General features: G+C 39.5%; 1 protein-coding gene and 1 long non-coding RNA gene across 2 annotated transcripts in view; one reads left to right on the top strand and one right to left on the bottom strand.

Moving 5' to 3' along the window:
- GYPA (glycophorin A (MNS blood group)) overlaps positions 1-2,961 on the top strand; it is a 30,964-nt gene extending 28,003 nt beyond the window's left edge. The window contains 1 exon segment of the mRNA NM_001109960.1: positions 1,722-2,961. The gene's annotated coding sequence lies outside the window, so the exon portion shown is untranslated.
- The window catches only part of LOC119877042, a 136,591-nt gene that overhangs the window by 4,612 nt on the left and 106,830 nt on the right, over positions 1-25,149 (bottom strand). Inside the window, exon 5 of the long non-coding RNA XR_005370740.1 lies at positions 3,442-3,559. This is a non-coding gene — a long non-coding RNA (uncharacterized LOC119877042). The remainder of the gene's footprint in view (positions 1-3,441; positions 3,560-25,149) is intronic.

The raw sequence follows: 25,149 nt of genomic DNA, 5'->3' as shown, positions 1-25,149 counted from the left end.
CTTAACCATGATTGTTACCTAAGTACTTAGTCCCAGGAAAGTCATGCTTTATAGAGTAAATCGCATATGCAAGGTTCTCAGCAAAATGAATTAAAAAAAACAATTTGTTGATACTTAACAAAATTTTGAGTCATGTGCCAGATTCATTTCACTTACTAAGGCTATCTTGTCATAGGACTTGTAGGTGGAACTAATGTCTGTATTTTTAACCTATATTATGCATTATTTTTAAAAAAGAATGAAAAAAAAAAGAATGTTTTTATGCTGTTTCTAAAATGGAGCGATTGCCACCCAAACCCATGAACATTACGCAGGGCAAGACAAGGCAGTTCCGGGCAGATGGACAACATGACAGAAAGCACAGGAGACGACCAAATATGCTGTACCCAGGGAATTATGTGCATTTCTATATATTAGCAAGATTAATGCTTTGGTTCTGAGTTCATGCCTCAAATATATGGAAAGAGAGGAGAAAGTCAAATGAACCAAATTTCAGACTTTTATTTCCCCATATTTGCACAAGTGAAGTTATTAAATGTGTCTTAGTAAGTTAGTGACATGGGTTATAAAATCTGATCTATCTTACAGGAAATATAGGGAAATATATAAAATTATTTAAAAATACTCTAGTCCTATTTTCATAGCATACTTCTATGAAGAAATGTACAAGTCCAAGACAACAAGAGACAGAGAAACCATGTCACCTCAACGAGAACTAGAAATGTTAGGGTGTAAAGTAGTAATTACTTTAACCACCGTGAACTTGCACATAGTTTATGCCTGATAGGAAGTGAGACTAAATGGATATGAGTGAGCTGCCCATGGTGGTGGCCAGAGGTGATTCTTTTTTTTTTTTATATTTATTTATTTATTCATGAGAGACACAGAGAGAGAAATAGAGGAAGAGACACAGGCAGAGGGAAAAGCAGGCTCCATGCAGGGAGCCTGACGTGGGACTCGATCCTGGGTCTACAGGATCACACCCTGGGCTGAAGGCAGCACTAAACCAGTGAGCTACCAGGGCTGCCCCAGAGGTGATTCTATAGCTCATTTCTCACAGGAGAATGTTTGGGATACAAAGATCCCGTGATACCCAAATAGAAGAAACTGTGGAAAACACTCCATTTTCACAAGGGCAAAGACTCTTCTCCTCCTTTTAACTCACTCTGCAGGAGTAATATAAATCCAACTTTCTAGCCAAGAAAGGTTGAGGGTCAGATTTGATGAAAGAAACCAACCCAGCACCCTTTTCCCACTGCTAGAGAGGAATTTAGCAGTGTGGTGCTGTACAGACTTCTTATTGCTTATGTCCAAAGAACAAAGTTATTCCCAAGAAAGATTGTAGACTAGGGAGGTTGCCTTGGTTCAAAGACACATATGTAATTCAACTCACTTATCAGTTGCTGCCTTCCCACTATATTCAGCCCCTATACAAGTTCTGTGTTAGTTTCTCATCTCTTTAGAAATTAGGAACAGAATTACTATGTTTGTGACTTACCAAAGGCTTTTAGAATAGGTTTTCTAAGAAATTCTCTTTTTCTTCACATATTATTCTCTAATAGTGCTAAACTGAAAGAAAATTCCTTTCATTTCCTAATAATTATATTCAAGGACACCTCCGTGAGAATGTAGAATTCGAAATTAAGAACACATTAATTTCCTATTGTGCTTAAATATGTCTCATACCACTGCTTCTTTTCCCCTCTATAATCCTTCTGCAGAAAAGTAATTCATGAGAATCTGCTCATCAAGCCAAATTTTGGAAGAAGTCAAAGACACAACACTTCAGCCAAATGAAAAATGAACGTGTGAATTACGTACTCTAATATATTGTATTCCTCTCCTAAGTGGTATAACTTGAGGATGAAAATTTCATCATGAGGAGTCCAGTGACTTAATAATGGAAAATGCCTCTGCTCATCCCAAAATGAAGAATAATTATTTCCTTTCATGCTTGCTTTTGTGTGTTAGCATTATTTTTATAATTAATTGATTTGGAATTCTGCTCCCCAAACTTCACCTGGCTTTGTCCGCAGTTCTTTACAACTGACTTATTCTGTTATTGTATTTCAATGATTGTGCTGTCAAAGGAAAGGCTTGTAACATCTAGATGAAATCTAAGTTCTCATTCCAAAGTTTGGAGACTTGTCATTGTTTTAAATATATTTAGGGGACTTGCAATCCTAATATTTCCTTCCATTGCAAGGTAGGGTATTACACTGATGATGATGATATTTTAGTCACATTAATAAACCTTGTGCTTGGAGATTCCCTGCACACATGTGTAAACACATACATTATAGGTATAGATATATAAAATGACACTCACTTTCATCCTCAAGCCACAAATCAACACAAAAAAAATTTTCCCATTTTAAGAAGTGACATGTTACACATGTGTAAATGATCTATTTAAAAGAATTTGGGTGACAGTCCGGTGTTAACTCTTTCAGGGCACTGACTGATGGGTTGTGTTCCACTGGAAGAGTTATTTATGTAAGAGATCATGGCATCCTGACAAAGAAAAGAATTAATGACTTTTCCTTGAAAAGTTAATAACTCTGTAAGTGCAAACTTAATAACTTTATAAATGCAATAAGATGTGCAAACTTGACAAGCAGGTGAATATTTTAATAGGTTGTTCTGTGCTCTCAATTGAATTATTTAATACATCCAGTCCTATTTTCTCTTTAATAAAGCTTTGAAAAGCAGGCTAAATAATCCAAAAGAAATTTCTAGGCATGAAATTAAGGCTTTGTAACCATAGAACTATCACTCATTTATAGTAAAACTTAAAAAGTCATATAAAAACAAAGGAGTACCCTCCTGCAATGCTGTATTTCCGAATTACTAAAAATCCTTGTGGCTTTTCATTGTGTGATAATCAAGTAAATAATATTATGTACATATTTGGGCCTAGCAGCTTAAATTTTTTTAAAATAAAGTACAAAATCTAAATCTTAACCTTCTTGTTTGTTCTGAGAGTGTTCTTGTGTTGAATTGACTATTTAACTGAAAATAAGAATATATATTATTAAAGTAGTTTAACTGTATTATTGGGTTAATCAAGTGAATTACTCAAGCACCAAGGCAACTTTAAATGTACTTTTTTCATAAAAATAAAATGTTGAACCAAGAGAGAACAGGGAATGAGGCTTGTCTCTAAAGAAATTTGCAAGTCAAAGACAATAGACCAGAGTGGCTGTCCCATCTCAACAAGAGTAAGAGAATTCAGAGAATAATTAAAGTATGAATTGCTTTAACCTCTTGGAACTTTTCCAGTTAATTTCTCTATACTTCCATCTATGGACTTTTCACATTTGAACTTAATGATTGTAGAAAGAAATCACCTTTACTCTCTTTATATTTTTATAATTAAATCAGCCTAAGATTATAGATTAGAGTAAGGAAATTAGTAAGATTGTAGTAAGGAAATCTTACCTTGGAGGCCAACGTGAATGGTTCATGTTGAATTTCTTAAAATTGAGACTGAAGTCAGGGTGATTAGAAAATTTTATCCTGAGGCCAGAGTGTTTGCTTGTCGGTGTAAGCAGAGGGTCTACATGAGGGGGAAAGAATGGAGAAAGGTGAGAAATGCATGAGGGAGGACCATAGGGAGCCAAGGAATGACATGGAGGAAGGGATATTTTAGTATATTAATATACAGTAATAGATCAAGAGCCTTCTGTCTTAATTTAAGTATTTGTCTTATCAAATGTAGCACATTTCTCATAAATGTGAGCAAAGCAAGAGCACAATGTCATCCAAACAAAAATCAATACAAAATTCTACCCAGTATCACGCACAGGCCTGTTACTGTGTCAACCGGTACCTATCTAATGAGTATATTGTGCCCTCAGCTGTGTTCAGCTATAATATGTACACTGACAACTAACCAATAACCCACTTCCAGCTTCGAGATTGAAACATGTAGTCTGAATCCTCACAGCCCTCATGCATATTGTCCTGCATTTACTATGATCTGAATCCTATCCCCTACTTAACTATGAGTCCTCAGGAGTAGGGATTTTAATTCATTTTTGCAACTCCTATGAGGCTTCACAAAACATGCTCTTATCTCATGATGCCTTTCTTAATATTTAAAATGACGCTATTCATAATGGTATAAAGGCTTAGTCTGGACTGGTATAGAAAGAGAATCAATTTTGGATTCAGATCAAACCCTTACTTGTTTATCCATATAACTTCAGTTTCCTTATCTGTAATGTGAGTATAAAACTAACTACATCCCAAAAAGGCCTTGACATTCATGTGAAATGAGGTGTATAGGGAGTGCCCCAAACCAGGCAGGTGCTTTATATAGGACAGCTCTGATTAACATCATCTGTGACAAACTCTTCCTTACTACCAGCAAAGCAGCATAGAATTTTGTGGCCAATCCACTTTAACTGCCCTGTGGAAATATTTAGCCTTTAAAGGCTGTTCCTGTATTACTTTTTGCCATCTTGCTTTTTTGTTGTGCAAAACAGGAAAGCTAGTATTTCTTATCTTTCATTGCTGGAATATTACAATGTGTTTTCCCTGATTAGATGCATGAAATGACATCAGCTGCCTTTTAAGATGTCAGTTTGTCATTAGTAACTTTAAAATATTCTTGAAAATAAAATAAAATATTCCTTGAGATTAAATGGAAAAAGTTTGTTTTGAAGACAATAGATTTAGAGAAATTGGATCTCAGTGATAAAAGGAAGTAATATACTAATTTTCATCATTTTAAAAACATCCAACACTCTCTCACTCACTGTAGGGATTTTTAATTGGAAAAAAACACCTTTCCCTCTCATACATCTGACTTGCTTTCTTTCCCTTCTTAGAGAATTAGTTGGAAAGCATATAGAGATTCAGAATGTTATGAAAAACATTCTTGTCATTTGTGCTTAACAGCTAATAATAGAACCAACCTATAAATTAAGTACCGCATAACTTTTAAGTGTCAGTTACAGTGTATATACTTTACCTCAAAGTAAAAATTTCCTCAAAGTAAGAAGTCACTATACTTTGGATATTAAATGATTAAACTGACAGAAGCATAGCCATTCTTCTCAGAATTACTGATTCTAGGGGTACCAAGTGGCTCAAGTGGTTAAGTGTCTGCTTTCAGCTCAGTCATGATCTCAGGGTCCTGAGATCAAGTCCCTGCTCAGTGGGGAGTCTGCTTCTCCCTCTGCCCCTCTCCTCACTGCTTGTGTTCTCTCTCTCTCTTTTTTTGGTATGAGACACATACCAAAAAAAAAATGTACTGATTCTATTGACTTTTAAACCCAGAAAGTTTTGATCATTTTGACATACTCTCTTCAAAAAGAGAATTCTCTTCTCTAATTCCGTGTGCTTCCTGGATTCATAAACCTTCCTAAACTGTCTCTTCTCCCTAAGTGACCTGTTTGTGATTATAACAATGATTTGTTTCATTTTGCTGCATAAATGTGAACACTGGCAGTATATATCTTAGATTTTAAGGTCTTAGCAGAATCAAGATTGAATTTTTTTCCTTTTTTATTACCACAGCATCATAGTACAATTTTGTATTCAATAAACATTTTACCATTTAAATTTATTTTAAACACAAACTTCATGGATAATGATATGTTAACATTTATTGAGCATTTACCATGTGCCATGTGTTTTAAACATTTAGTGTGATCTTCACAAAACCCTTGAGATAGACACTAGTTTATTCTTAAAAATGTAGAAAACAGTATGTTTACTCCTAACTAGAAAAAAAAAATACAGGTGCATAAATTAATAAGTTCAGGAAAAAAGTGCAGCAATATTCAATAATGTCTTTTTTCTTGTTGTCAAGAGGCACTAATTTAAAATGAGGTGGTACCAACATCGCAGGATCCTGTTGAGTATCTGTAAGCTAGAGCTCTATGTTAAAACTGAATACCAGCAACATCTTGATGTCGCATCATTGTCCATATCTCAGGAAACATGTTTTTGGGTGTGCTCAAAATGTGCTGTGACTTGGCAAAAATCATCCTTGAAAGTTGAAGGATAAATGTTTCAAAGAAACTGCAAAACAGAAAAATTCATGAGTAAAATAACCTGGTCTGTATACTTCAAAAGGAATGTGATCCTATTTTTTGAATGTGCTATGGTCTTAACTATTTTTTTCATATTAGGAGATCTATCAGTTTGGTGCAGTGTGAGGTGCAGGTGATCTTCTGTGAGCTCAACAAATTTTACATCATTTAAATCCTTGTTTGAAAGACTCAGGCACTTCTCCCTCTTAGAAACCCAAGGAAGCAGTAGCAGAGTGTCATCCCAACAATGGAATGCTGAATATCATGCATCTGTTTTCCTCTCAAACTAAGTCTACTAGAGGATAGTGTTTATTCCCAGATATCTGAGAGCCACCTCATTCCTCAGTGCCCTTGGTTCCCACAGGGGCTTATGAAGAACACCCAAAAGAATCCACCTCTCTCTTATTGGGCCATTTGAGCAAAAGGTACGGGAGTGATATTATCCATTTATGCTAACATATAACAGTTCTTTTTCACTTCTAAAGCTAAGCACAATCTTCTATGTAATGATAACCATGAAATGATTTTTTAAAAAAATATCTGATAGTTTGTTTTGATCTTCTCACTTCAGGGTTATTACAAAGCTTCCAATATATAGCAGTCCAAGTTCCCAGTCTTCTTCCCTTATTCATGTTCAATCCAGCTATACAGCATGACCTCTCATATCATGTGATTTACTCTTCTCTTGCTTGCAGGGTGTACTGTGAGAATCTCAAGGGCAATACAGAGGGTCATCACATCATAACTCTCTACTGGGCTCAAAATAGAGCCCACCACAATGATATATTATTCATACAGTAACTCTTCTTGAAATAAAAACTAAGGTAGACCAAGGGGTGACTGGGTGGCTTAGTTGGTTAAGTATCTGACTCTTGTTTTCAGCTCAAACATGACCTCAGAGTCATGAGATTGAGCCCCATGTCAGGCACCGTGCTGGCTGTGGAGACTGTTTAAGATTCTCTCTCTTCCTCTTCCCTCCTACATGCCCCCATGCATGTCTACTCTTTCTCTCTTTCTTTATTTAAAAAAAAATTTTTAAGCTAGGACAAAGAGTTCATGTATTTTTTCAAGTTTTCTGTAGACATACTTGGAAGTGAGAATGGTACTGTGTTTCCTGGTAGTTGGAAAAAAGTTTCTTAAAGTGACCAATACAGATTTTTGGATTTATAAGAATGGCTTTTCCCACAATTCTCTACTTGTATTGGAAAATGGACTTGAACTCTTTCATCTCGTTGCTGACCACTTGGATAGCCTTATTCTTGTGAGAGATAACTTCTCTGTATCCTCAGGACCTGATGTGATCATGATTCTAAACCTACCCACACTGTTTGATGCCATCCATTTGAGTCTGAATATTGTCATTGCCTGAAACTACTGCTACATTATCTAACCCACCGGATTGCATGTGGCTTTAATTCAGTCACACTGCCACACTTAATTGCAAGGAAGTCTGGCAAAAGTCAAGTCCTGTGCCCAGGAATAAAGGTATGCTAAGACCCAAAATGCAATGATGCTAACACATAGCAGTCTATTTTTTTGTTCGGATAATGGTGCAGAAATACTCCAGGTCAGTGGAGAATAAAGATTATCTTTTGCATAGTCATTTATGGATCTAAGCTGATAGCATCTTTGCCATTGTCAACACATGGTTTCCAAAGTTTCCCTGGACATCACTATTCCAGAAAAGAGAAAAATAGTAAGTAGGAGCACACATGAGAGGTTTGATCCATCCTTCCCGTGAATCAAGAACTAAAAGGAGGTGGGTAGGTAATGGCCATTTCTCAACTTGCATTCTATTAACATTCTATAGTATTCAGTCACACTGCCACACTTAATTGCAAAGAAGTCTGGCAGAAGTCAAGTCCTGTGCCCAGTAATAAAGGTAGAATGGATTTTACTTGCTAGCTGCCAGTCCCTGCCATGACTCATGCCTCTAGTCATGACATATTCATGTATAGTCTTATTTTCACACATATATCACATTCTTCTCCCCTCTGTTACTGCACATAGCTCAAAGCCCAGGACCTCTTGGTAATGTCCAGTTTTCTCATCGGGTTGATATGTAGTCCCCGATGGTCAGACAATCAAAAAAATAAGAAGGCAAGTTTTCTGCCCACTGCTATACCCAATACATAGTGGCAGAGATAGGCTATCTGCAATAAAAATTACCATCCAAAAAAGAGACGAATATGAAACACACATCAGTCATTGGTCCATGGCACGGTGAGAATCTGCTGGCAAACATTGTGAAGATTCCTGCCCAGGATATTGAAGTGTCTGCTGTTCTCTGTGGGAGTGCACTTTGCTTTTGGCTTTGCCCTTTGTATGTTCTTCTTGGTCATTAAATCACTTGGCTACATTTGAAGCAAGTGCTGAGCAGTGTGCCAGCTTGTGAGCTATTCAAATTTGATAACACATTTTCTAATGGTGCTAGGGTTGTTTTATAGAGAAATAGCCACAAGCTTTTTCAAGCCAGGCTCACACTTACTTTGGAGACAAGGAATCCCTTAGATAATTAAGTGACTTCTAGTCAATTTGTGTTTAATCAGTTATTTCCAAGACAAAACTATAAATTTTTTCATTTATTTGTGTACTTGCATTAATCCTTGCCTCTAACTGAGTGACAGCTCCTTTGGGGCATCTTAAATAATGGGCTATGATAAAAAGCAATATTCTCGATGTGATCTCAGCCCAGGGCTGAGTTCTTTTAGTTAATGAGAAGCATTGATGTCTTTTTCCTCTAAGTCTCTTTTCAGTCTTATTTGTCCTATTGTTTTAGGTCTGGAAGCATTTGCTTTCCCCAACACTCTGAGATTCTTAATTTCTTCTTGAAAATCAGCCAATTCTTTCCTAAACTCACTTTTTGTTATAATACTGTTAAAAGCAAATAACAATGAGCAAACACTAAAACTTGGGTTCTTTCTAACCATTCTCCCATACTCTAGATGCAGAAGGCATGTATCCCTTCCAAGGTATCATAGATACCACTCACCAATCATAGCATCAATAGTCCACTTTCCTGAAGGAATATCTCATTCTCCTGACAGTCAGATACTAAACCAATGCCATCATTTCAGGGTTTTGCTATGGTAGCATCTCTATTTCTGTATTCGACAAGCTAAATGCTATAAAGGTAAGGCCAAAATTTTAGGGCTCAGCACAATTAAAGTTGGTAATTTTGTTCATATAACTGTCCATTGTGAATTGGGAAGGGGAAAGGGAGTGATTTCTGCTCTGCACAGCTATTTAGGGTTCTAAGCTTATAGTTCCTCTTATTCTGCAAAGTCATCTTCCCAATTACCTAGCAGAGGGGGAAAGAATGAAGGATCATTCACATGAGGTTTTCTAGGCCAGACTGGCAAGTGGTATAACTGGTAACCTTCACTTACATGCGATTGGCCAGAATAGTTGCATGATTGCAACTAAAGATCATACAGAAGCTAAGATTTGTTGTTTTAGCCTCTATCTTCAGTAATATGTTACACAGGGGCAGTGATAGTTGGCATCCTTCTTTCTTTTTCTTAAAGGGAATATGTCTGAGCTGGTATGTCCATCAAGAGTAATGTTTTCTTGTAAGTTTCTTTTAATCCATAAACATTATAGTTTAAGAAAGCTCTTTCCTAGTTGCTAGGGGATATTTTTTCATCATTAGTTATTTAATCCTATCAAGTGCTTTTTCTTTCCTGCAGCTATGGAGAATTTGTAAATTTAAATCTTTCTTACTCTTATAATTATTTCTTGAGTATGGCTGCACCTGATTTCAAGCCCAGGTTTTTTTTTTTTTTCCCTACAAAAGGATTTGGCAACTACTCATTAGAAGCTTCTGTGTAACATGGAAATGAAATTATGCATAGAAATGATCGTAATAAAGAAGAAATCATGGGGCACAACACCAGTGAAGTACCACAGTGTTCTGGGATTTGAGATGGAGGAGAAAGAGCATGTACAGCTGCAGGTTTAAAGAAAGACCAAAGGAATTGGAGATGAGAAGTAGATGACCAGAGTCAGAAAAACATAAAGCCTAAAAGTAGGGGTTAAGTTTGGGAGAGCAGGCTGGGGGTGGATCACAAAGTACACCTGATGAACCCTAATGCAAATCCACCTCTCTAGGTCATGTCAAAGTAGACTTTTCATTCAAAATGGTACCATGAGCATGCGACTCTATATTTTCTCTTTTCTAAGACTCCATATATTAATAGTAAAGGGTAAGAAACAAAATTGAAAGAACAGAAGAAAGAATAATAACAACAGATGAATATTTCAGTAAAGATCTAGAAAACTGAAAACAAATGAAATAGTTAACTGATGAATTAGAAAGGAAGAGGAAATGTGATTTGTGCAATAGAATCCCTCCCGCCCCCTGCCAAAACTGAATAAGCTACCTGATGATTTGTTATTTTCAGTACATTTTAAAGATTTTAAACACAGTAGGATAAGTGTGAAGAAATGAAGGTGTGAACAAAGCCAAGAGCAGAGACCCTGCAGAAGGGGGAGGGAGACTTCAGCCTGCATTTTCACTCCATGGTTGTCCAGACACAAGTGAAATAATATGTGAGAGATGGCAAAGGAACGTGGCAGAAAAGCTGATTTAGTCAAGTACCCCAGGTGCCTGGCTGCTGAAATGGCACTGTGATTAAAACAAACAAAAGAGCAAGTTTATTATTCTGTGAGCTCCTTGAGGGCAGGGACTGAGTTTATTTCAAATATTTTGTCTCTAGGGAGGGTTTTTGAAAGACTTCCATTGGTATGAAATGATCTCAATTATAATTCACTTGCCTGGAGCTGAGAGCCCTCCCTTGATAGTAAAGGGAGAGACAGGCATAGGGTAGGAACACACAGAGGAGGCCCTGCCTTCCAAATGATTTCTGGAGAGTGAGTACCTGTCATCTCAAGGACAGGGCAGATCCTGGGTCAGAAATCTCAAAAGGGCCATATGATGCTCTCATGCCTATGACATTAAGTTAAGATCAAAGGGTCTCGTGTTACAATGTGTAGTCCTCCCCCTCCCCATCCTTCACACCAGACACACCATGACAGTCTTGCTCTGGGAGTGAGGGTGAGGGATATCTGAGGTTTCATTTCTCCTGTCCCAAAAGAGACAGGATATGGCAGGGCCCTGGCCATGTGCCACATGCCTTCCCTTGGTAGATGGCAAAAAGACTGTCACAGGGATCCCTGGGTGGCGCAGCGGTTAGGCGCCTGCCTTTGGCCCAGGGCGCGATCCTGGAGACCCAGGATCGAATCCCACATTGGGGGCTCCCGGTGCATGGAGCCTTCTTCTCCCTCTGCCTGTGTCTCTGCCTCTCTCTCTCTCTGTGTGACTATCATAAATAAATAAAAATTAAAAAAAAAAAAAAAAAGACTGTCACAAATTTGTTGCTCAGTATCAGCATTTGAATAAACATATAACATGAACTCCCAAAGTGACTGCTCTGAATGTGTAAATTCTAGCATATTTTGGAAATCTCAGAACATTCCCTGACAGTCACATTATGCTGAAATCAGTTGGATTTAATGGCAAGGAATAGGGTCTGTTGAGCATTTGAAAGATTACAAATGGGTCCTATTGTAATTGCTCATTGTGTGTGTATATGTCAATGGTGGTGACCACCCATAGGGGTGTATTTACATCTAATTTTAAGGTTTTCTTCTATTTTACATTTGCCCAACTTCCAAATTTTCTAATAAGCCTGTATTATATCTTTAAAGAAAAAATACAAAAAAATTTACTTTTTCTAAGTTAAAAGAAAAAAATCATGACCAGACAATTGCTAACCCATATTTCCCTAATAGATAGACTGCATTAGTCTACTTGGGATTTTACTTATAAATGATAAAAACAGTCCTCCAGATCTGTGAGTTCCTGGACTGTGATGCTTGCATGCCCAACACATTCCAGTGGCTGTTTAATTGTGATTTACAGAAAAATGTGACTGTCAGTTCAAATTAGAGAAAAAAACTTCAGTCCTGCAATGGGTCTCCCAAAAGCTCTTCAGTTGAGATGGGTTTGGAAATAGAACTTGAGATGATCAACAGGTGCTTAGTGGTTTCTGGTTTTTGGAGATTTGGCCTTGAAATTATCTGCCCCTTAGAGTCATTCTTAGAATTGAACTTTTTTTTTTTTTTTAAGATTTAATTTATTTATTCATGAGAGACACACACAGAAAGAGAGAGAGAGAGAGGCAGACACACAGGCAGAGGGAGAAGCAGGCTCCATGCAGGGAGCCCAATGTGGGACTTGATCCTGGGTGTCCAGGACCACACCCTGGACTGAAGGCCGTGCTAAACCGTTGAGCCACCCGGGGCTGTCCCTAGAATTGATCTTATACTCTGGCCCATCACTTCACAATGAGAAACATACAATTTCTCAAACTTCCCTCTTTCCAAGTCTTATGACTAGAGTTCAACCTAAGTTCACATTATCAGTTGATGAACATCACTCAGTGGAGCTTATTAACTGGGATTATTGTCTCAGTTAGGGTCTCTTCCAGTTGGTTTTGCCAAATGCTGTCAGTGCATCATATATTAGGAGAACATGTTGTTTTAGCCTCTACCTCAGTTACTCATAGAATGTCCTTGACCCTTCTCATGGTTCTTCTCTCATGTGGCTAGTGTTATTTGTAATAAATGTGCTCTTAGGAAAGCTAATAAAGTAATTTTTAGACCGTTTATCAACTGAAGTTGAGTAATTATTTACAACATTGCCAACCATGTGAAAATAATTTCCATTCTCATATGAAAGATAATATTAAATCAAAAGCAATCAGTTTAATGTAAGTCTTACTTAACCTAAATCAATTAAATTCTTTCTAGGCCTACTAAAGTGCAAAAGTGCTGAACATTTTAATTTTCTCAGATCAAAGTATCTCCATCCCTGAGTATTTTGAAATGAAGGAAAAGGAGTGCTGAAAAGTGACCAACACCATTTATTCTTACTACAAAGAATGGATGAGATTGTCAGGAACATAGTGAGAACCCACATTTTATCTCTCTACCTCTATTCTTATTTCCTACCCACCGCCACCACCACAAAGCAATCAGAGTAATTTTTCTAAAAACATAAGACATACATAAAACATAAACATCTAAAAAATAAAAATAAAAAAAATAAAAAAAAACATAAACATCTACTTCCCCTATTTAAAAGTCTCCGAATGGTTTCCCATCCCATCCAACGGGGATTCCCAGAGTAAAATCCCCACTCTTCAGCATGCTCTTCATGGATCTCACCTGTCCTTAAGCCCAATATTTTTTTTTTAAGATTTTATTTATTTATTCATGAAAGACAGAGAGAGAGAAAAAGAGAGAGAGAGAGGCAGAGACACAGGCAGAGGGAGAAGCAGACTCCACGGAGGGAGCCCAACATGGGACTTGATCCCCGGTCTCCAGGATCACACTCTGGGCTGAAGACAGTGCTAAACCACTGAGCAATCCAGGCTGCAGCCAATCTTACCTCTTCCCCCCCACACCCTCTCTAAATCTCTACTTTTTCATAGGCTTTAGCCACTGACTTTTCCTCCTAAAACTCTAATATACTATGCTTCTTCCTTTCTTGTTCTTTTTCTGCTCCTTGTCTCCTATCTTTGCTTGCTTACCTCCTTCATATTCCTGTCTCACACCTTCAGAACAGATTATTGATGGTTTTACTTTTGTCTGCATTGTTTATTACTATATCCTCAAAGCTGGGAGTAGTGCGTGGACAGAAAAACAATAAAATTTTGTTGAATGAAATAAGTCTCTGCTGCCTACTCAAGGCAAAGCAGCTTCTTCTCTCCTTCCTCCATTAAATTCTATCTCATTTTTTCCCTTTATTTTCTTCATAGCACTCAACTTCTGGGACTATCCTCTTTGTTTGTATATCTGGATATTGGCAGGTCCCAATTCAATAGTAAACAATATTTAATCTTTTATTCACTTTTGATGTATGGCATATACATTTCCTATTACTTCCAGAAATCTAAGAGAGACAATAAAATCTCTAGTCTCTTTTGTTATTAAAACTATTTCTTTTTTTATAATAAATTTATTTTTTATTGGTGTTCAATTTACCAACATACAGAATAACACCCAGTAATCATCCCGTCAAGCACCCCACTCAGTGCCTGTCACCCATTCACCCCCACCCTCGCCCTCCTCCCCTTCCACCACCCCTAGTTCGTTTCCCAGAGTTAGGAGTCTTTATGTTCTGTCTCCCTCTCTGATATTTCTCACACATTTCTTCTCCCTTCCCTTATATTCCCTTTCACTATTATTTATATTCCCCAAATGAATGAGAACATACACTGTTTGTCCTTCTCCGATTGACTTACTTCACTCAGCATAATACCCTCCAGTTCCATCGACGTTGAAGCAAATGGTGGGTATTTGTCGTTTCTAATGGCTGAGTAATATTCCATTGTATACATAAACCACATCTTCTTTATCCATTCATCTTTCGATGGACACCGAGGCTCCTTCCACAGTTTGGCTATTGTGGACATTACTGCTAGAAACATCGGGGTGCAGGTGTCCTGGCGTTTCATTGCATCTGTATCTTTGGGGTAAATCCCCAGCAGTGCAATTGCTGGGTCATAGGGCAGGTCTATTTTTAACTCTTTGAGGAACCTCCACACAGTTTTCCAGAGTGGCTGCACCAGTTCACATTCCCACCAACAGTGCAGGAGGGTTCCCTTTTCTCCACATCCTCTCCAACATTTGTGGTTTCCTGCCTTGTTAATTTTCCCCATTCTCACTGGTGTGAGGTGGTATCTCATTGTGGTTTTGATTTGTATTTCCCTGATGGCAAGTGATGCGGAGCATTTTCTCATGTGCGTGTTGGCCATGTCTATGTCTTCCTCTGTGAGATTTCTGTTCATGTCTTTTGCCCATTTCATGATTGGATTGTTTGTTTCTTTGGTGTTGAGTTTAAGAAGTTCTTTATAGATCTTGGAAACTACCCCTTACCTGATACGTCATTTGCAAATATCTTCTCCCATTCTGTAGGTTGTCTTTTAGTTTTGTTGACTGTTTCTTTTGCGTGCAGAAGCTTTTAATCTTTTTTTTTTTTACGTTTTTAAAAAATAAATTTATTTTTTATTGGTGTTCAACTTGCCAACATATAGAATATCACCCAGTTCTCATCCCGTCAAGTGCCCACCTCAGTGCCTGTCACCCAGTCACCCCCACCTCCTGCCCACCTCCCCTTCCACCACCACTAGTTCATTTCCCAGAGTTAGGAATCTTTCATGTTCAGTCTCCCTTTCTGATATTTCCCACTCATTTTTTCTCCTTTCCCCTTTATCCCCTACATTTTTTAGCAGGTGCTACTCCACTGTCTTCAGGCCTCTGTTTGAATTAGAAGTCAGTGGGATGTCAATCATTAGTCCTTCATATGCAAAATGTCATTTTTATTAAGCTTTTAATCTTGATGAAGTCCCAAAAGTTCATTTTTGCTTTTGTTTCTCTTGCTACCATAGATGTATCTTGCAAGAAGCTGCTTTGGCCAAATTCAAAAAGGGTGTTGCCTGTGTTCTCCTCTACGATTTTGATGGAATCTTGTCTCACATTTAGATCTTTCATCCATTTTGAGTTTATCTTTGTGTATGGTGCAAGGGAGTGGTCTAGTTTCATTCTTCTGCATGTGGATGTCCAATTTTCCCAGCACCATTTATTGAAGAGACTGTCTTTCTTCCAGTGGATAGTCTTTCCTCCTTTATCGAATATTAGTTGACCATAAAGTTCAGGGTCTACTTCTGGGTTCTCTATTCTGTTCCATTGATCTATGTGTTTTTGTGCCAGTACCACACTGTCTTGATGACCACAGCTTTGTAGTACAACTTGAAATCTGGCATTGTGATGCCCCTAGCTATGGTTTTCTTTTTTAAAATTCCCCTGGCTATTCGGGGTCTTTTCTGATTCCACACAAATCTTAAAATAATTTGTTCCAACTCTCTGAAGAAAGTCCATGGTATTTTTATAGGGATTGCATTAAACGTGTACATTGCCCTGGGTAGCATTGACATTTTCACAATATTAATTCTGCCAATCCATGAGCATGGAATATTTTTCCATCTCTTTGTGTCTTCCTCAATTTCTTTCAGAAGTGTTCTATAGTTTTTAGGGTATAGATCCTTTACTTCTTTGGTTAGGTTTATTCCTAGGTATCTTATGCTTTTGGGTGCAATTGTAAATGGGATTGACTCCTTAATTTCTCTTTCTTCAGTCTCATTGTTATTGTATAGAAATGCCATTGATTTCTGGGCATTGATTTTGTATCCTGCCATGCTGCCAAATTGCTGTATGAGTTCTAGTTCAATTTCAAAATGCCAATCTCATATCCAATTCAATTTTGTGGCTGCCTTTCCCTTCTAGCTTTAGCTTCCTGAGGGTTAGAAGCAGAGAACACAAAGCAGGGAAAGGACATCATTGTACTTAACTGTTCCAGGTTGTGGTTCTCTGCTTGCTGACTGTAGCTGCTGACCCAGCTTACACAAATGCCACTAATGGACTCTGGGAATCAAAGTCCAGGGCTGGATCTCTCAACGGTGTGGGGGAAATGCAGAAGGCCTTGCCATCACGTGGGGATTCCCAGCAACTCTGCCTCTTCCATTCTTGCTCAACTCTTATCGCCAAATTCTTATCCCAAGGCTCTTCTTGTTAGTGTCCCTTGTTTAGGGGACAGGCCTTTTATGTGGGATATGAGCAAAATAATTCTGTGACCACTTTCCACTTGATCCGTTGGATGCTCTGACATCTGTACACACCAAATGGATGGAGTTGGCTTCTCCAGCACTGCCCTTCTCTAAGCCCTGTAGTCCACTCCAATTTTCTTCTCTCAAATCGTGTAGAAAAAGGGACACGTTGGCAAAATTCTGCCCAAACCGCCCTCCAACAATAAACAAAATGCCAGTGTCCCCCATTTTCTTGCCAGCATCCCAAATCTCTATAAGCTTCGCTTTCAGAGTTTCCATTGCCCTTCCCATTTAGATTCTGGGAATGGAAAGCAACTTTCTGTCCTCCTCCATATTTACCCTACCAAATAAGTAACAAGGAACCCCCAGAGTTTCTTCCCTCGACGTTGCTCACCATATATGGACTTGGCCCATAGAAAGTCTGGTTCTACAAAGCCTAGGAAACTCCTGTGAGGTGATAGGGCCCCAGCAGTGAGCAGCAGTTCAATGGTTCTCTTTAGAATGAGGTGGTATGCAGTAGTCCTTGTTTTGTCATGGTTGCCAATTATGAGAGAATAGGACTATAAGCCACCTACAGCCCCACAGACACCAGGATGTTAAGTTTCCTGAGAGCAATGACTATGTGAGTCTCTATATGCCTAGACTAGTGAGTAGAAGAAAGACATCATTCAACGAATAGGTGTTGGAATAACTTAACAAGAAATTTTCAAAACTTTCTTAGGATGTATAAAAATTGCTAGAGCAATCAGCAGATCACATTTTTTAAAATATTTAACACATTCAATTTTTTTTTTTCAAAACAACTAACTTATTCAAAACACATTCTACCTTCTGGTCAATACACTTCTTTTTTGTGTGTGTGTCTATTTTTTATTAGAGTTCGATTTGCCATAATATAGATTATGACAAGTGCTCATCCCATCAAGCTCCCCTCAGTGCCAATCACCCAGTCACTCCAACCCCCCACCCACCTCCCCTTCCACTACCCCTTGTTCATTTCCCAGAGTTAGGAGTCTTACATGTTCTGTCACCCTCACTGATATTTCCCATTCATTTTCTCTCCCTTCCCCTATAATCCCTTTCACTATTTTTTATATTCCCCAAATGAATAAGACCATATAATGTTTGTCCTTCTCTGATTGACTTACTTCACTCAGCATAATATCCTCCAGTTCCATCCACATCGAAGCTAATGGTGGGTATTTGTCATTTCTAATGGCCGAGTACTATTCCATTGTGTACATACACCACATCTTCTTTACCCATTCATCTTTCAATGGGCAGCCAAGGCTCATTCCACAGCTTGACTATTGTGGACATTGCTGCTATGAACATTGGGGTGCAGGTGTCTTGGTCTTTCACTGCATCTGTATCTTTGGGGCAGTTCCCCAGCAGTGCAATTGCTGGATCGTAGGGTAGCTCGATTTTTAACTCTTTGAGGAACCTCCACACAGTTTTCCAGAGTGGCTGCACCAGTGCCCATTCCCACCAACAGTGCAAGAGGGTTCCCCTCTCTCCACATCCTCTCCAACATTTGTTGTTTCCTGTCCTGTTAATTTTCACCACTATCGCTGGTGTGAGGTGGTATCTCATTGTGGTTTTGATTTGTATTTCCCTGACAGCCAGTGATGCAGAGCATTTTTTTCATGTGCTTGTTGGCCATGCGTATGTCTTCTTTGGTGAAATTTCTGTTCATGTCTTTTTCCATTTCATGATTGGATTGTTTGTTTCTTGGGTGTTGAGTTTGATTAAGTTCTTTATAGATCTTGGATACTAGCCCTTATCTGATGTGTCATTTTCAAATACCTTCTCCCATTCTGTAGGTTGTCTTTTAGTTTTGTTGACTGTTTCTTTTGCTGTGCAGAAGCTTTTAATCTTGATGAAGTCTCAATAGTCATTTTTGCTTTTGTTTCTCTTGCCTCCATAGATGTATCTTGCAAGAAGCTGCTTTGGCCAAGTTCAAAAAGGGTGTTGCCTGTGTTCTCCTCTAGGGTTTTGATGGAATCTTGTCTCACATTTAGATCTTTCATCCATTTTGAGTTTATCTTTGTGTATGGTGTAAGAGAATGGTCTAGTTTCATTCTCCTGCACATGGCTGTCCAATTTTCCCAGCACCTTTTATTGAAGAGACTTTTTTCCAGGAGATAGTATTTCCTGCTTTGTCGAAGATGAGTTGAGGGCCCATTTCTGGATTCTCTATTCTGTTCCATTGATCTATGTGTCTGTTTATGTGCCAGTACCACACTGTCTTGATGACCACAGCTTTGTAGTACAACTTGAAATCCGGCATTGTGATGCCCCCGGCTCTGGTTTTCTTTTTCAATATTCCTCTGGCTATTCGGGGTCTTTTCTGATTCCACACAAATCTTAAGATGATTTGTTCCAACTCTCTGAAGAAAGTCCATGGTATTTTGATAGGGATTGCATTGAACGTGTACATTGCCCTGGGTAGCATTGACATTTTCACAATATTAATTCTTCCAATCCATGAGCATGGACGATTTTTCCATCTATTTGTGTCTTCCTCAATTTCTTTCAGAAGTGTTCTGTAGTTTTTTGGGTATAGATCCTTTACCTCTTTGGTTAGGTTTATTCCAAGGTATCTTAGGCTTTTGGGTGCAATTGTAAATGGGATTGACTCCTTATTTTCTCTTTCTTCAGTTTCATTGTTATTGTATAGAAATGCCACTGATTTCTGGGCACTGATTTTGTATCCTGCCACACTGCCAAATTGCTGTATGAGTTCCAGCAATCTTGGGGTGGAATCTTTTGGGTTTTCTACGTAAAGTTTCATGTCATTTGCGAAGAGGGAGAGTTTGACTTCTTCTTTGCCAATTTGAATGCCTTTTATTTCTTTTTGTTGCCTGTTTGCTGAGGCTAGGACTTCTAGTACTATGTTGAATAGCAGTGGTGAGAGTGGACATCCCTGTTGTGTTCCTGATCTTAGGAGAAAGGCTCTCAGTGTTTCCCCACTGAAAATGATATTTGTTGTGGGGTTTTTAGTATATTTTTTATTGGAGTTCAATTTGCCAACCTATAGTACAACACTCAGTGCTCATCCCGTCAAGTGCCCCCCTCAGTGCCCCATCCCCCCACCCACCTCCCCTTCCACTACCCTTTGTTCATTTCCCAGAGTTAGGAGTCCCTCACGTTTTGTCTCCCTCTCTGATATTTCCTACTGATTTTCTCTCCTTTCCCCTATAAAGCTGTGGGCTTTTCATAGATGGCTTTTAAGATGCTGAGCAATGTTCCCTCTATCCCTACACCCTGAAGAGTTTTGATCAAGAATGGATGTTGTGTTTTATCAAACGCTTTCTTGGCATCTATTGAGAGGATCATATGGTTCTCGTTTTTTCTCTCGTTGATGTGATCTATCAAGTTGATTGTTTTATGAGTGTTGAACCAACCTTGCATCCTAGGGATAAATCCCACTTGGTCATAGTGAATAATCTTAATGTACTGTTGGATTCTATTGGCTAGTATCTTGTTGAGAAATTTTGCATCCGTGTTCATGAGGGATATTGGTCTTTAAAACTCCTTTTTGGTGGGTCTTTGGTTTTGGAATTAAGGTGATGTTGGCCTCATAAAACGAGATTGGTGGTATTCTGTGTCCCTTTCTATCTTTTGGAACAGCTTTAGTAGAATAGGTGTTGTTTCTCCTTTAAAAGTTTGATAGAATTCCCCTGGGAAGCCACCTGGCCCTGGACTTTTGTGTCTTGGGAGGTTTTTGATGACTGCTTCAATTTCCTCCCTGGTTATTGGCCTGTGCACGTTTTCTATTTCTTCCTGTTCCAGTTTCGGTAGTTTGTGGTCTTCCATAAATGCGTCCATTTCTTCTAGATTGCCTAATTTATTGGCGTATAGCTGCTCATGATATGTTTTTAAAATCGTTTGTATTTCCTTGGCATCGGTTGTGATCCCTCATCTTTCATTCGTGATTTTATTACTTTGGGTCTTTTCTCTTTTCTCTGTAATAAGGCTGGCCAATGGTTTATCTATCTTCTTAATTCTTTCAAAGAACCAACTCCTGGTTTTGTTCATCTGTTCTACAGTTCTTCTGGTCTCTGTCTCATTGAGTTCTGCTTGAATCTTTATTAACTCTCTTCTTTTGCTTGGTGTAGGTTTTATTTGCTGTTCTTTCTCCAGTTCCTTTAGGTGGGAGGTTAGCTTGTGTATTTGAGATCTTTCCAATTTTTTGAGGGATGCTTGTATTGCGATGTATTTCCCTCTTAGGACTGCTTTTTCTGTATCCCAAAAATTTTGAAGGCTTGTATCTTCATTTTCATTAGTTTCCATGAATCTTTTTAATTCTTCTCTAATTCCCTGGTTGACCCATTCATCTTGTAGCAGGATGCTCTTTAAACCTCCACGTGTTTGAGTTTCTTCCAAGTTTCTTCTTGTGATTGAGTTCTAGTTTCAAAGCATTGTGGTCAGAAAATATTCAGGGGACAATCCCAATCTTTTGGTATCAGTTGAGACCTGATTTGTGACCCAGTGTGTGGTCTGTTCTGGAGAAAGTTCCAAGCGCATTGAGAAGGATGTGTAATCAGTTGCGTTTGGATGCAAAGTTTGTAAATATCTGTGAAATCCATCTGATCCACTGCATCATTTAATGCTCTTGTTTCTTTGGTGATGTTCTTCTTAGAAGATCTGTCATTTGCAGAAAATGCCATCCTGAAGTCTCCTACTGTTAGTGTCTTATCTATGTCTTTACTTTGGTTATTAATTGATGGCTATACTTGGCAGCTCCCACATTAGGGGCATAAATATTCATGATTGTTAGGTCTTCTTGTTGGATAGACCCTTTAAGTATGATATAGTGCCCCTCTTCGTCTCTTACTACAATCTTCGGGATAAACTGTAATTTATGTGATGTGAGGATTGCTACCTCAGCTTTCTTTTGAGGACCAGTTGAATGGCAAATGGTTCTCCAACCTTTCATTTTCAGGCTGGAGGTGTCCTTAGGTCTAGAATGAGTCTCTTGTAGGCAGCAAATGGATGGGTCTTGCTTTTTTACCCAGTCTGAAACCCTGCACCTTTTGATGGGATCATTTAGCCCATTCACGATCAGGGTAACTATTGAAAGATATGAATTTAGTGTCACCATAATACCTATTCAATCCCTGTTTTGTGGATTATTTCTTTGGGCTTCCTTTTTCTTTTACAGGGTCCCCTTTAATATTTCTTGCAGAGCTGGTTTGGTGGTCACATATTCTTTCCGTTTCTGTCTATCTTGGAAGCTCTTTATCTCTCCTTCTATTCTGAATGAGAGCCTTGCTGGATAGGGTATTCTTGGCTGCATGTTCTCATTTATTACCCTGAATATATCCTGCCAGCCCTTTCTGGCCTGCCAGGCCTCTGGGGAGAGGTCTGCTGTTAATCTCATATTTCTCCCCATATAACTTAGGGGTCTCTTGTTGCTGTAAGGATTTCCCCCTTATCATTGGAATTAGCAAGTTTCACTATTAAATGTCGAGGTGTTGAATGGTTTTTATTGATTTTGACGTGGGGGGGGGGGGGGAGTGGGGAACCTCTCTATCCCCTGGATCTGAATGCCTGTTTCTCTCCCCAAGTTAGGGAAGTTCTCATCTATGATTTGTTCAAATATGCTTTCTGGCCCTCTGTCGCTTTTGGCGCTCTCTGGAACCGGAAGTATATGTAGATTTTTCCTTCTGAGGCTGTCATTTATTTCCCTTAACCTTTCCTCATGGTCTTTTAAATGTTTTTTCTCTTTTTTCTTCAGCTTGCTTCCTTGCCATCAACTTGTTTTCTATGTGCTCCCTCTTTCTTCCACCTCATTAACCCTCGTAGTTAGGACCTCCAGTTTGGATTGCATCTCATTTGATTGATTTTTAATTTTGGCCTGATTAGATCTAAATTGTGCAGTCATGAAGTCTTTTGATTCCTTTATGCTTTTTTCCAGAGCTATGAATAGCTTTATATTTGTGCTTCTGAATTGGCTTTCTGACATCAAATTTTAACCCTAATTCTGTAACTCTGTGGCAAAGTACTGTTTCTGATTCTTTCTTTGTGGGGAGTTCTTCCTTCTAGTCATTTTGCTCAGTGCAGAGTGGCTGTATGAGTGGGTTGAGTCAAGAATAGCAACCATCACCTATGTAAATTTCACCCTAGATTATTCTGCCATAGTCAGACACCAGAAATTAAATTAAAGATCAGAACGAAATAAAACATAAGGACCACTAAATTGAAAAACAAATTTTAAAACAAAGTAGTAAAACATAAAATGTCAAGATCCCAAAGAAGAAGAAAAAATACAGAGTGAAAAAAGCAAAAGTAAAGAGTGGGAAAAAAGAAAAAAGAACAAAACAGAAGAAAAAAAAAGGTCAGGCACTGGGAGACGGTGGTCTTGACAAAGTTGTAGTGGAGGGAGAATGTAGTCTACCTGAGGAGTCTTAGAGGGTGATCCTCTTGGTTCTGGGTATATTAGGTTCTGTATGTTATAAGATGGTCAGTCCCAAATTTATATAAACCAGAAATACATATAGAAAGCCCAACATTGACCACCAAAACATAAATAAGATAAAAGAGGGGGCAGAATGCGAATGAAGAGAGAATATAATCTCACAGAATGAACCAGGACGGTATACCACTTGGTTCTGGGTGCATGCTGGTCATGTTTTAGAAGATATTAATTTCCCGGGATCCCTGGGTTTGCCCAGTGGTTTAGCGCCTGCCTTTGGCCTGGAGCATGATCCTGGATTCCCGGGAGTCCGGCCTGGGGCTCCCAGCATGGGGCCTGCTTCTCCCTCTTCCTATGTCTCTGCCTCTCGCTCTCTCTCTCATTAATAGATAAATTTTTTTAAAAATAAAAAAAGAAGATATTAATTTCCACTATTGTAGATCAACATGAGGCAGAGAAAACAAAAACACAAAACAAAACAAAACCGTATCTGTTATATCTCTCAAAATTAGGTTGAGTATGTTGGAGGGAATCTAGAAGTGGAAAATATATCTAAGACCTGTAATTTTAGAAATATGAAAGTCAAAAAGTGAGAAACTTAAAAATGAAGAGGTGGTAAAATATTGTAGTTAAGGTGGGAAAAGAGAAAAAATATTGGAAATTTATAATCTGATATAAAAACAAGTTGTACTGGAAAAAAACAAACAGGAAAAAAACAACAAAAAAGGGAGGGGTACCCTCCTGTTCTATATACTGTAAATCCCTCGACTTCCCCTGGAGCTTTCCAGCGCTGCTCCGCCAAGAACTTGCTCTTCCCGCGTCCTTCCGGCTGGTCTTCTGGGGGAGGGGCCTGCTGTGCTCATTCTCAGGTGTGTCTTGCTCCTTGCTGGGTGCCGGGCCAGTGGGACCTGTTTACCCTGTGAGGCCTCTGTCCCCTGGCAGCCCCACCCCTCCCAGGCACAGGGCGACACAAGGAGGAACAACACTGGCAGCGGCCAGCTCCCCAGCCCTGGAGTCAGCTCCCCCCAGTAACCACCGCAGCTCCCAGTCCGCACTGGCCTAGGTGCTCCCAGGGGGCAGGGGCGCTGACCTGCACAGCTTGGGGGTGCCCCGCGGCAGGAGAGTCCTCACTGTCCTGTGCCCTCCCGGCCTCTGCCCCTCCCGGGGGAATGCAGGAGCCTGGGCTGTGTCTCCCAGTGCCCTGGGATCTGGGGCTCGTGCTGCTGGAATCGCGCTCCCGGGGCCGTGGCTCCCGAAGGCAGCAGGCTGCAGCCCCCTGCATCCGGAGCCCCCCCTGACCGACTGGCTTCTCCCGAGGCCCCGCCGGTGCGAGCTCCAGCCCTTTACGGAGATCGGCCTGTGGTTTGTGGTGCGCTCTCCCTCGGCCGCACTTCCCCTAATAGTGACTCCGGGAGCCTGGAGGCTTCCTGCCCCTCCTGCGATTCTGCTCATTTCCCTGCTCAGCGCCTTTCCCTCCGGGAAGAATCCGGTGTGGATTTTTTAAAGTTCCCGCTTCCTGGGGCTGGGCTTTCCCGTCACAGAGACTGTTGCCGCCCGGCTTTAGCCTCGCTCCTCGCAGGCCCCAGCCACCCCCCCCTCCCACGTGATTCTCTTTTATCTTATTTTTTTTCCACCTTCCTACCTTGTTAGAAGTGAAAACCCTTCTCTCTATCATGTTCTGGCTGTTTTCTCTTTACATATCAGGTGGAATTCATAGGTGTTCAGGATGGTTTGAAGGTTATCTAGGTAGGTTGGTGGGGCCGGGTGGGTAGAGGACCCTACTCCTCCGCCTCTTGCCCCCCCTCCGCATACCTGATACATTTTTATTGAATACCAGACACTGCAAATGAGAAATTGGACATGATATGGATTTGTTATCTCTTCTCAGAGTATTCTGTTTCTTCTCATTGGTGTCTCTAATGGAGGCAAAGCACCATAATCAGGTGAACCTAGAAGATCAAAAGCTGAATTTCAGCCTTTTAAAAATTTAATCTCTTTCCCGAGTGGCACAGCA

This window comes from Canis lupus, chromosome 15 (genome assembly GCF_011100685.1).
Source record: "Canis lupus familiaris isolate Mischka breed German Shepherd chromosome 15, alternate assembly UU_Cfam_GSD_1.0, whole genome shotgun sequence".
In the NCBI taxonomy this organism is placed as follows: domain Eukaryota; kingdom Metazoa; phylum Chordata; class Mammalia; order Carnivora; family Canidae; genus Canis; species Canis lupus.
The sequence above is the reverse complement of the archived record's forward strand: the minus strand, read 5'-3'. Positions and strand labels throughout refer to the sequence as shown.